Here is a 13369-nt window from a genome sequence, read left to right as displayed (position 1 = left end):
CTTATTTCTCTGATACACTTAAATATTTTATTATCCTGTTCTGTCAAGGGTAAATACGAACTCCACTGCAACTAGGTTTTCATTGCTAGCTGATTAAGGTATTAGGTTTTTGTTCTGAAGTGTATCAAAGTTAGTGACTTCACAACAGCAAAAGCAGAGGGCTTTGAGACTGTCTGCTTCTGCAGAAATGTCCTAAGTCGCAGAGATGGAGGCCTTGAAACAGCAGTGCAAGAAAAGGATATAGTAATTTCAGTGGTGTCTTCAAAAACAAAACAAAACAAACCCAAAACACACAGACACAAAATCAAACCAAGAAGCCCACAACTTCCTGCTATTTTAATCTGCGTGGGCCCAAAAAGCATTGAGATGAATGTGTGTGTTCCACAGTGACAGTGTGTTCCAAACTGTGACAAACAATATTCTAGAAATTCTTCCTCTGCATTTGGAGAAGTGTTTAGACTGGTATTGTGTTTTGTTTTTTTTTTTTTCCCTCCTCACAGAAAGTATGAACTGGAGGAGCAAGTGAGTAAAATACTTTGTAAAAAGATTGTGAACTGAGAAGTATATACATTTTCCCAAGAATCTTGGAATGAATACAAGGTTATTATAACACTTCAAATAGAAAAGGTTTTAATGCCTAATCTAAACCAAGGCTCTAGTCTATTCCCCTTACACTCTTTATCCCTTTTAGAAGAAACATAAATAGGTTATTGCTGGAAGAGTCTTTTTTTTTTTTTTTTTTTTAATCTGAAATCTGCTAAGCGGATTCTTGTATTGCAGGTCACTGCAGTAAATCAGAAATTCACTGTAGCCTCTGTCATATTAGCTAATGAACTCGCCTCACATGAACACTAGGTACACTAGGTAGTCTCTCATTTTACGCAGTGAGTTCCATGGTTGCCAGGATTCAGATACAAATGGGTTCTATTGCATATTTAGATAATTTCAGTCACGGTATATTGTGAAGTTGCTTTAAAATCTCCTATGTGGCCGTAAGAGAGACTACAAATGTGTAGCCTCATTAAGCGTGTGTTAGTTCAGAATAGCCTGTGAGAGAGAACAACCTGGCATCGTATTTTTCTTCTCTTTTTGAAAGGAAGGAGTTCTAGAATGTCAGTGTACTCAAATTTCCAGTTTTATACATTTATAACAGTATCAATTACTTTTTAATGTGAAAATTATCCACGCTGTAGAATTCTATAATCAAATTATTTAATTTGATCTTTAAAAATCTTTAAAAATCATAAATTGAATAACTGTATTGAACTGGGTAAGCTCAGTTTAAAAGGTCTGTCTCTATCTCATACTGCCAATGATTACTGAAAAGCATTTAAGAACACGGAAAGGTAAGTGCTGAGAAATCCAAAATTCAGAAATGGTAGGCTTGAGCTGCTGAACTGCCTGTAGCCACCCCTGTCACAGACCCAGAACAGCCCTGCAGAAGTTTCGTGGTGCGATTCCACTGGGAAGGCAATTAATCCCTTGAGAGAGAGCTATTAATATGCAAATAAGGTTCATGACATGGTCGGCATATTTAAAAGGGCTGTGTGACAGTAGCAGACACTTCCATCAGACTGGAGAAAAAAAAAAATCAAGCTTTTGCAGGAAAATGAGGTTCCAAGGAAAGAAGTTGTGCTGCATAGAAGGTGACACTTTCTGAAGTGCCTATTCTCAGCTCTTTCAGCCTAAGCTGTGGCAACGCAGGTGTTGAAGCAGTATGTCCTTCTGGCGTGAGCACTGTCACATTGATATAACTTGCTCCGGCAGACACTTTGGCACCAGGGCAGTGAATCTTAAGTTTTTTCTCTGCGTGTCATTTCTGCATGTGTCATTTCCCACACAGCTTGAGAACTGCTAAGTAAGAAGCACAGCCCGTGCCCTTTGTAAGGGCTAACGCGTTTCCAGCTCCCTTAGGATGAGCTGGATGTGGCTGGGTGGGGGAGGTCAGCACCTGCAGTCGGTGTGTGAGGGCCTGCTCCTTCTGCCGGGGCCCTGCCCCACTCTCCAGCTGCTCCTGCGGCTCCACTCCTTGGCAGAGTGCCTGTCCTTCTTGCCCCTTATCTGGGCCCAGTGATCTGAGGTACTTCCTGCACCTCAGTTACAAGGGGACTCTGACGTGACTTCTCACAGCGTAATCACAGACTTCTCACTGCCCCGTAGGGACTTAACTGAAGGATTTGTAAAACACAGATGAGGTCTCCTGCCAGCAGCAGCTCTGCTCGTGCTGCAGGCCTCTGGCTCCTTGAGGCCCTCTCAGGCCTCCCCTCAGCTGCTCGCTACCTCTTTAGGTGCAGCCTCTCTCCCTTCACCTCCCCAGTCTCTCTCTGTTTCCCCCGGACCCAGCTGCTCTTTTCGTCAATGAGCCGGCCTTGGCGAAGCGGCACTGCCTGCCACAGGAGCACGTGCCAGCTGTTGAGGGGGTGGTGCTGAGGTGTGCCGCAGGTGGAGAGCATTTAGAGCCCACAACTTGGAGGCGAGCTCAGAATGTGCAAGGGGAGTGCCGAGCTGCAGGTCTCCTGTGCTCTGCAGGTGCTTTGAGGAAGCATTGCGAATTATTTTCAAGTGCTGAATCTTGGACTGCTGACCAAGAGTCAGATCCTGCCTTGCCCAGACAAATTTTCAGGCGTAGAGTGGGACTCGGATTGGTAAGCACACACCGGAGACTCCAAGGATGGAAGAAAATTGTCTGGGTGATCTGTAGTCATTTATAAGGTTTAGACCTACTTAGAAAAATCAGTGTGAAAGCAAACACAAAGTTCTGTAAAACTTTATTTTCCATTTCCTTTGTAAACTTGTTTTGTGTTTATAGCTCAGAAACACTTTCTGAAAAGCAAGGAAAAAAAAAACCTATACAGTTAAAGAGGTATGAAAGCCAGTGCTGTTATACAGACAATCCCAGAGCTTCCAGTAAGCGTACCAGAGTGGGAAGCAATAGAGTTTGAAGGATTGTACATCAGAAGATTAAACAAAACACCCATTCCATGTTGTGATACGGAAATTGTTTGGCCTGTAATGAGACGCTTCTGTTTTCAGTAGTGCTGGAAGAAATTCAGTACATTTTATATTGCTCACATAAAATGTCAAGAGGCTGGGAGTGAACTGTTCAGACTGTGCAATTTAGCGCAGGAAAATAGTTTGTCAACCTAATTTTATGGTTACAGCAATTAATTTAATATTTTTATGATAGACTACAGCCTACACTGAAGAATGTCTTGAGCAAAAAGGCACTAATACTTGGTCTTTCTGCTTTCTGAAAAGCAGCAAAACAGCCTTTGCAGTGAAAATAAGGAGGACAATAAGGGACTGCCAAGTGTCCAGAGGTGCTGTACCATGGTCTGTGAATTTGTGTAAAATGCATTGGGTGGTGAGCTAATTTTTCACTGGTGGCTTAAAACAAACTAGACTGTGATGATATAGTCAATGTACTTATTTCATAGGTAAGACATAAGGATTTGAAAATAAATGTTAAGAGTAGGAAAGAGAGTTTTAGAAAGGTTTTTCATAAATATCAATTTTTAAAAATAGTGTACAAGAATGATTAATATGTTTTGATTTTTTTCTCCCTCAAAAGATTCCTTGCCTTTTTAGTTTTTCTTTGCCTTGCTACACAAGTCATATTTTGATACGAAATGACAATTTTGTAGCATAACATACTTGAATAATACTCATCCATATGTAGTTGTTGAATATTACTTATTTAATACATTATTTGATGAGCATTGACATTATTCCTATGCTTTATATAAAAGGAGCAGAGGTATTCTAGTATATCAAACAATGAAAATGTAAGAAGGAAGTCATTTGAATTATAATGAAGTGGTATAAAATTCACAGTACATTAGTTTTCATCTGTGGGATCTTATAATGAGTATAGTTCTGCCAGGCTAAAAATTAATGTTGTGAGGAAGTCCCCTCAAGTGCTTTGTGATGTTTTGTATCTTCTCACTGTGTTAGCGATCATAGGGTTTGACCCCAAGTTCCCAAATGTATCTCATTAACACAGAGATTTTTGCTTTAGTTTGAGTAATAAAATCACTGTAGATGAGTGTCATTTTTTCAGTGGAATGGAAATCTGGAAGCCTCCTGTTTTTCTTTTATTATTATTTTTTAAAGGTATATTGAGATCATTGATAATTGCCAAAGTAACTTGGCTGACTTTTTCCAGTGGATGAAATTTTACATTGCTTCCTCTGCAGTTCTACCAGAGCAGAGCTATTTCACAGAACTGGGAGACAGCATCCAGAAACCAGGTCACCACCTATTGTAGGTTGAGCATTGGGTTTGAAGAGCACAAAGCCACATTTCAGTCATCTTTGCCTTCTCAGGTTAGTTGCATTGTCTTCGAAGGCTGAAGATTTTTAACCCATTTACCTTCGTACAGAAGTCCCTTCTGTAAAAGTTATGCTGAATTGTGGAAGCTGATGTGAGTGGGTAGAGTCAAAACATTAAGCATCTTCTGTGAACCAAGCATGCAAAGGCAGAGCTTTAGCTTTTATTTACAGTAATTTTCAGCTGTTGGAATTAGTGTCTGGTTTTCTGACGTTCTGTTAATGATTCAGATCTACGTCTGGAGCTCTAAAATGTTGTATCCATAGAAATGTTTCATTGATGCAAACCATTAGTATTGAATAGAAATAAAATGGCACTTAAATGTAATAATTTTGCAGAGAAAGCATTGCAACTGCAAAATTGTACATCTGAAACCTTAGTTTGTGAGATTCAGTGCACAGGATACTCTCAAAGTCACTGATCTCATGAAGAAACAGCACACTTACAGCTTGCATCATAAAGTGTTTGCATAAGCAAGCACAAATGCTTTTTCAACTATAAATCAAGCTTTCCTTAGTTCACAAGTGCTCAAGTTTGTCAGCTAAATTGCTTTTTTTTTTTTTTTTGAAATGTGGCTTGTTCATTTGTTATTTCCCTGAGGGTTTTCATTTGCTCATTTTTAAAGATAAAGCCTCAAACAGATTTTCATATGTCCAGTTGTAAGCATCCTTTGTGTGGATTTAAATGGCTACTTCTGGCTGTGAGCACTTAATCTTTAGGACTGATGGTGTGGTAGCCTTTGGCTCGAGAAGGTGCTTGGCTGAGAACAACAGATGGGCAGGGGATGCCATCAGGGGCATTAAGCTGCTGTGGGCATGTGCTGGTTCCACTGGCTGGCTCTTACCTTGGGGCTCTGTCCTTGTAGCTGCAGTGGTCACTGCCAGGTGTTTCCAAGCCCTCTGTGGTGGTCCTGGTGGTGGTTCTAGCCAAGATCTAGAGTTTTCATGTGCTAATGTTAACTTTGGCAAGGTGACAAAGTAAAATGCTTCTGACAAATCCAAGCAAGAGAAGTGAGACTCTTCCCTTATTATTGATGTTTGGTATCTCAGCAAAAAACTAGCACAACGCTGTAGACAGTTTGCTTGTCCTTGGAGAATATCAGCAACTTTTGCAGCAGACAGGAGCAGTTCTAGTAGGAACTCCCAAGGGTTTTCTATTTAGGCAGACTGAAAAATACGTGTTTGTCTTCTCTTACGTAGACTTGGATTTAAATTGTTTCATCTTTGTACTCAGGAGATTATTAACGCTGTAGTGGGATGACATCCATAAAAAATGCAAAGCATTTAATTCTGTCACTTCCAGAATGTTTTGGAAAAGTCAAAACCTTGTGACTTAGCATATTAGAAACCCAACCTTTGAAGTGTTTCCACGCTTCTGTTTCAAAGTTGACATCTCTGTTTTATTTTCAAAATGAAAGGGCAAGAAGGGGATAACGCACTTTGACCCAAGATGAAGTCTTTTATTTAACCACTGAATTGAAAAACATTATTTGTAAAAACTTCCACAGTATGAGTAACAATACTGATGACAAATCAGAGACAACATAAATTGTAAATTTTTCATGTGGTGTATATTTTGTTATTCTGTCATGTTTGTTTTAGAGCATCTCGGAGTTCAGTTGTGTATAGTTACCTAGGGCAATGAAAAGACAATTTTATCCCCAAAAGTCTGCAGTCTAAATGTAACACGAGAAAGAACAGCTGGACACTGCAGCAGTGCAGGTGCTCTAGGAAGGAGTGGAATAGCTGTGTTAAGTGTAATAAGCGGTGGTCACAGCACACCAGCTGTCTGGCCAACAAGAAGCAAGTGTAAAGTGGATTAGATATTCGTGAGTATAGCTTCTCTGGCTTGCTGTATTAAAGCTTACAGGTGACTTTATTACTTGTCAGATTGGTAAATGAAAAATTATTAGTGGCTGAAATGACGTGCGAATGTATCTTGGCAACGTGGTTGAGAAGAGTCTGAATACAAGATGATGACAAAACCATTTGTGTCTTTAGAAGAAGCAATGTTCTCTGAATTAGCTGACTTAATCAGCATTGATGTGCGCTTCGTAGTAATGCATGATATAAATTGGAATTGGAAATACTTTTATAAAGGTTGGCTTAAATATAATGGAACAGCTTATTTAACGTAATGCCCCAGGTAAGGAAGGAAAAAAAATAATTTGTGCCAAGCTTTATTTATGCATGGCATGCTGCAGTTTGCAGAACGGTGGTTAGAGATGCCTAGGTTGGCCAGGTTGGCCATTTTTTTCTGATGTCAGAAAAAAAAATAATTGCATCAGATGAAGGTTAAATTTAGTCATAAATTAGTCTAATTCTGTCTCTCCCTTGTCCAGTCTGCAAACATTTAGATATAATCACAATTAAATATGTTGTTGAGCCATACTTTATGCATCGCTGAGCAATTATTAGTTGCTTCATCCATATAGGCATTTTTTGTGTCGAAGATAAATAGTAGATTTCTATTTCCAGATTATAGCACCGGGTGCATAAATGAAACTCGGTAAGTATTCTTGTTACTGTTACCTTAAATGTCTCATTTTAATTGCTATTGGTTTAGTAGTTTACCGACTAAAAAGACTTAAGATCTGCATGCGTGTCTAATTAGGCGTTTAGTTAAGCAAGTCCTGTTGTATTCTAGAAGCATGAATCTTCTCTCTTGTAAGTAATATTGCATACAGTTTCACAAAATTAGTAATTCCTTTCCTTTCAAAAATTTTGATTGTTCAACATACATATTGCAAAATACATTTTATGTGACAGAGTGTAATATCAAGACAAATTGAATGTTAATCTTATTTTAGTTAGAATGTTAATTAGAATGTTAGAATGTTAATTTTATTTTAGTTAAATTTTCTTCCCACTTAGAGCAGCTTAATACAATGTATGTCAGCCTCATATTTATGCTTGAATTTGTTCAGATAAATTGTCGTTCTCTTAAAATAAGTATTGAAAATTTTTATTACAAAAACAAGTAGACTGCTTATTGCATGTAGGGAAAAGTGAATAATTAATATGAATATTCAAAATTCATATTTTAAAATTAAATTTTGTGCATCTCAAATTAAAAATTATAAAGACTTCATGTGGCTTTAGGGTTATATAGCAGAGCAGTTAAATGCTGGAAACTTTTTCTACTGAGGACTGTAATTTTATGTGTTATAAGTCAAAGCAAGAGGAACTACAGATCTTGGCCAAGTCTGAATCCCCAGTGAATTACAGGCTCATCATGTCTCTCTACTTTTCCCAAAAGGAGAAAATTGGAAACAGCATGGTCGTGGTAAAAGATGTTTTGGTGGACAAAGATTTCTCATCGTGTTGTGGTTAGCTTTCAAGAGCAACTCTTTTGTTCCAAGTAGTTTCCACAGGTTTCATAAAAAGGGTTTTAACATTAATATGGAATATGAGGTTACTTACACAGAGTGCTGCTATGCCTTTGGCCTTACCATTTTTGATGGATGGAGCTGTATGCAATAACTGATGTATATTTAAAAGCACATACCTGTTCTTTATATGTAGTATAATTTGCTGACTTTGATGGTGACTGTGCTGCAAGATGCTGGTGGCTTTGCATCTTAGCATTTGGATGGTATTTGGACAGCAAGTTATCAATATTCAATTTTTTTTCCCGCTTTCTTTGAAGTACTGTTCATCCACTGAATCCTTCTAGTCATTGCCCTACATTCCTGGATGTCTGAAGCAGGCTAGGGAAGGTATTTTCACTTGGGTATGACAGCATCATATCTGCTCTGCCAAGTGCTTAACCTTTTCTTTTGCCTCTGCTTAGTTCTCATGTAAGTGGTATTTTGCACTCATCTTACAACAGAGTAATTTTCCTCTTGTTTTCCAAATGGACGCTCAGGTCTCAGTGTTTGCAGTTGTGCTGGCAAGGTTCTCAATTTTTGAGGTTATTTATGCGGTGGCTGAGCAGAGACTTGTCAGCTTTAACTCCTGCTCTCTTGCTGTATTGACGAGATCTGTTCATTCCAAGCCAAAAGTTCATAGTACGTTTCAAGCATCAAGGAAGCAAGTGGTTTCTGCCACTTCTTTTCTGCAGTGATGTGGATTTTCTTATGTGTTTAATAAGCTGTTGTTTAGACAGCATTAAAATCAAAATGTCAGTCAGTGTAGGTGTGCATGTCTCTGCTGGAACTGTATAATTAAACAAAGGGTAAAGCAACAAAATGTGGAAAGATTTTTTTTTAAAAAGATAAATTATTATTTTTCTTTGTTATCTGAATCGATAACATGAGACTGAATCTATAATATGAAATCTCGAGAAGCAAGACAATTGGAATAATAATCTGTCAAGAAATTCTAAAACTCATAAATGTTTTCCAGGTTGTAACAAGGTTAATGTAGAAGCACACAGACTGTGGGGGGGGAGCTTCTCCAAGCATCAGTACTGCGTGGTGCACCCAGGCTTCATGGGGCTCTTAGCCTGTGTTTGGGGTTGCTGTTAGTAAAACGACTTTTAGGAAAACATATTTAGGTGGCTTACAGTCTGTTTGCAAAGCTTGGTTGAAACAGTCCCTTGTGAAATGCAGTTGAGTGGAAGGTAGTAATGCTATGAACTTGTCCTTAGGCATTAATTACCTCCAGAGAATTCTGGCCCTTTGAAACGACCAGAAACGGGACTTGCTGTGGTGCAGAGAGCTGCTTCAGCTCCAGTGAAACTGACTTCATGTGCCGCTTCTTAGCGGAGGTGGCTTATCACAGTAACAACCTGCGATAGTTGCAAAATGCTAGAAGTACATCTCCTAGCTTAATAACATTATCTGTCATTATCAACGCTAAATGTCACTGTCAGCATTTTTTATTATGTTTGTTAATGCGCAGTTTTAAATGATAGCAATAGAAACAATGCAGAAAAGTTGCCTTTTTTATTTTTTTTCTAGAGCATATCAAGCAAACAATATCATTTTGGCAAACGTATTTTTTACAAAGCATAATTTGCTGAAATAGTGAACTAATTCTGTGCTAATGACGGCACGTGGACACCTCGGGCGTTGTTGGTTTTTCTCTGTCAGCTGTTTTGAGATGGCAAGGATTGTCTCATGTTCGTTCACCAGCTGTGCATAGCTTTTGCTCAAGGAAGTTTTTTTTTTTTTTAAAAGATATAATATTATGATGCATTAAAAGTATAATTTAAAAAGACATAAGGATGCATATCCTGAATGCAGTGATTGCATTTGGTTTAGAGAAGACTGGCGTCTGCAGAAGTTTTCCTGTAAATTAGTGTCCTGTAATTTATAGCTATCTCACAGCGATTCTTTGCTGACATATTTTGAAAGCATTCTGTCATAATTTTTTACCTGTATTTACAGAATAAACATGTTTAAGGCTGCTTTTATTCTTGTATCTAGAGTTTGGACTTTTCAAAGCTAGTCCTGCAACACTATGCTGTGCTCTGTGCCCTTCGCACAGAATAGATGCATCTGTTCGGCAAATGTTGCAGAAAATACTGGTTCTCTGCAGAAGATCTGCCATCTGTTTTGTCTGGTTTTGTGTTCGGGGTTTCTGTAGAATGTTTTTAAGCTAGTTTTGTAAGTTTTAAATGTTATGTTTTCCAAAGCTTTCCTTTTCTGAAGGATGCAAGATGAGTGGAAACAGTAGGAACTGCTGATTATTCACCCTTGTGGCTGTAGGTTTAAAAATATATCGGTGCTTATTAAAAGGTTGATATTTATCAGAACTGGTTTGGTAGTATTTGAATAATCATAGCTCTTTCCTGATTAAAATTAACAAAACTGTGATAATAGCAGTGTCAGGTGGCTCTTGCACTAAGATTTCTAGACTGTTTTACTATTGCATTTGAAAGACTTTCCCAGCTGTTAGATGCAGGAAATGATTAAAGCATCTTGCATGAACATAGATTAACTTTCTGATGATATCATTAAGGTGGAAATGTAATCCCTTTGAGGGAAAAAAAGCCAAGACAACATTAGTAACATGGAATTAAGTGGAGCACAGTTTAGAGTGTATAAATAGAATTATATTGAGGAAAAAAAATGTTTAGATATCTAAACATTTAAAATATCTAATGTTCTCACTGTGTTGGTGTTTATGGAGAGCTCTATGTTATGAGGCCTAATCCAAAATATGCCAGGAAAAAAATATTCCTCTGGACTTCAGTGAGGTGTGAAACAGGTTTTATATAAATTCATGGAGTTCTATTATTATCATTAATGACAGAATAAATGGGTGCTGTTATCTGAGACAATAATTGTTCCTTACCTTTCCCGCTTTGCAAAATTTCATTTATTTTGCCCTAAGCATCAGTGCTTCAGAATGTTCCATATTATTAGTTCTAAGACTTCTAATGATTTGCTAAAGATGCTCTGTGCAATTAAAAACAAATAGAAGCAATGCTAGTCTTTTTCACCCTGGAGTCGGAGCTCAGCCATGCTGTTTGCATTGGTTGCCTTTACGCGTTTCAGCTCACCTTGGGCATCTCAACACATGAAAGACATTTATGCTAACCTTGTTAGCAAAACATTTTTCAAAAAACAGCTTTCAAATTTCTGTTATTTCCTATGCTTCTGCTTTACCATTGAGGATACTGGAGTATTGAACTCAACCTCTGTATTTAGCCATAGCAAAATGGGAATGCTTAAGGTCGACTGCTGTTTGAGGTTCTGGGAAATCTATTATAAGGCAGAACATTTCACACTTCAGTAAGCTCCAAATTAATTACATTGATGGTACATGAATACCAAAAGAGAGTGAGTATAATTAACACTACTTCAGCAAACATCAGAGGAAATATTAGTGATTTCCAATTGATGATAATGCTAATGTGTTATATAAAAGTAGTTTATTAGAAACGGTATAATACTGTCTCTTGCTATGCCTGTGTAATGTGCTAGTTTATTAATTTAAATATGTTTTTATTGGCTATTTAAGATTATATCAGCATGCAAACACATTTTAATATAATCTTAGATGCAGTTAACGAGTAGGACAGTTTGGATGTGAGAGCAGACAAATCTAAAATGAAATAGGAACATGTTATGAAGATATCTTCTAGGGTTTATAGTGCAGCATTAAGAGCTGATGCTGTCTCAACATGATCTGTAATGTAGTGAGTGACATGTACACGAAAATATCCCATTAATGGTATTAAGCTTTCTATTGTTTACAATCTGAGCCTTAATGCATTCCACCCTGCCTATTGTAGAGTACTGTAAGAGCAGCCACTGTAAAATGAGCTGTCGGCATCCAGAATAAAGTTTCTCACCCAGAAACAATGTAATAAGAAATATAATTAGATCCTCTGATTAGCAGAATGCAGTGAAATTATATGAGGTGTTTCTGATTTTTTTTTTTTTTTTTGCAGATGCTAGCACTTTATAAATTTGCATTGGAATCTTATTTCAACCACTAAGACTGACTTTCAAGCAACAGTAAGCAGGGTATAGCTAACTACTGAAGCAGAAATCTAGAATCAATGAGTAATTATTAAGAGCTTTCCAGAATATTAGCTGTTTCAGTTGCTGCAGTGATGGAATAGTCCATTAGATATTTGTTTCTGGCAACTCCTGAGAATTGATTCTGATACGAACAACCAGCCATTTTGATCAATACTGTAATTACTCTTATTGATGGATTGTTTTACAATGATAGTCATCATTGCAATATGTCTGCTCAGGAGGCATCAAGACAGTCCGCTGCATGCAGTAATGCGCCACAAATATCTGATTCAAATCAACACACTATTGAGACTGGGCTGACAAGCGTGAAATTAATTGTTCCACTTCATGTAAGACCTACATTCTTCTTTTGAGAGAGTAATTTGTTGCTGCGTGTAGCCTGGGAACAGTACAGCCTCAGTGCCGTGTTAGGTGTGGCTTTCTTGGTCTTTGTCTTTTCCCCACAAGATCGGTTCTTTCACCCTTTTAAGCACCATAAGTGAAGGAGTTCATGTCTCAGGGGCTCTGACACAATTCATATCTTTTCTGGTTGTTGAGGGAAGGATTGCGTATCTTGCTAAGAGAAAAAGAGGCTTTATGATCCAAGCTATTGAAAAGCTTTAAAATATAGGAATAATGGTGAGGCAAGAAAGTCACAAATACTTGTGTGCAATAATCTAGCAGAAAAAGGTAATGTTTGGAAGCAGACTTTTTTCAACTTAAATGTTACGTTGCTGCTATTTAAATTTTTTTTTCCGTGAATGTTTATACAGAAAATATCTTCCAGTTGTCTCAGTAGAAAAATAAGGATTACATCCAGTGAAAGAAAATATTTAGAAACACAAATATTGATGTACTGTGCCATGCCACTGGTCTCTTGATGGTTGGTTGGCCAAATGGCTTATTAAGAAATAGAAGCTAAGTCACGCAGCATTTATTGTGATAACGTAGTGATGATTATTGGTACAGCTAACAAAATTATGTTCCTATTACTGCCTTGTGTGTTTCTTCTTTAAGGCTGTGTTATGTTTAAGCTTTAGGTTTAGTTAAAGAATATTCATGCTTTTTAAAATAATTGAACTTAAATGTTTTTAACTTTATCCTATTCTGTTTTCTCATTTTTCTCTTCTCTCATATCAGCTTTTGTGTTTCAATGGAAAGATGAGGATTGTGTGTAATAAACGAACATAGTATGTATGTAGCCATGCATATGTACGATTACTGTTATCTCTTCTGTTTAATGTCTGACAAAATAAAGTAATAACTGGGTGTGAATGAACTGGTTTGAATATGGAAGATACAGAAATAGCTACAGAAGTAACTGGCTATTTCTCTACTATAGTGTCTCTTAGAACTGGACTTTGAGGCTTATGCTAATACTTCGGTTTTGGACAGCTGGGAACAGCCTTCCTGCAGAAGCAACCAGCACAGACTCACCCATTTATTTTTCAAAATGTCTTTCTGTTTATTGAAAAATATCCTGTGTAAAGCCACTTTTCTCTCATTAGCTCAGTAGAGCGTCAGTATTTTTAGCAATACTGCTTATATAGTTGATTTCAGTGGGTTCTGTGATAATAAATTCTGTGCTTTAAACATCTCTTACATCTCAACATATATATGTAT

At 37.5% G+C, this 13369-nt stretch overlaps 1 protein-coding gene across 19 annotated transcripts in view; it reads left to right on the top strand.

Annotated features, from left to right (window-relative positions):
- Window positions 1–13369, top strand: part of CACNA2D3 (calcium voltage-gated channel auxiliary subunit alpha2delta 3) — a 531247-nt gene that overhangs the window by 134309 nt on the left and 383569 nt on the right. Inside the window, exon 1 of one of the 19 annotated variants that reach the window (XM_013188467.3) lies at window positions 2512–2645. The exons of the other annotated variants lie outside the window; for them this stretch is intronic. The gene's annotated coding sequence lies outside the window, so the exon portion shown is untranslated. Of the gene's footprint in view, window positions 1–2511; window positions 2646–13369 lie in introns of those variants that run through there. 19 annotated transcript variants of the gene reach the window in all.

This window comes from Anser cygnoides, chromosome 10, assembly GCF_040182565.1.
Source record: "Anser cygnoides isolate HZ-2024a breed goose chromosome 10, Taihu_goose_T2T_genome, whole genome shotgun sequence".
In the NCBI taxonomy this organism is placed as follows: Eukaryota; Metazoa; Chordata; class Aves; order Anseriformes; family Anatidae; genus Anser; species Anser cygnoides.
The sequence above is the reverse complement of the archived record's forward strand: the minus strand, read 5'-3'. Positions and strand labels throughout refer to the sequence as shown.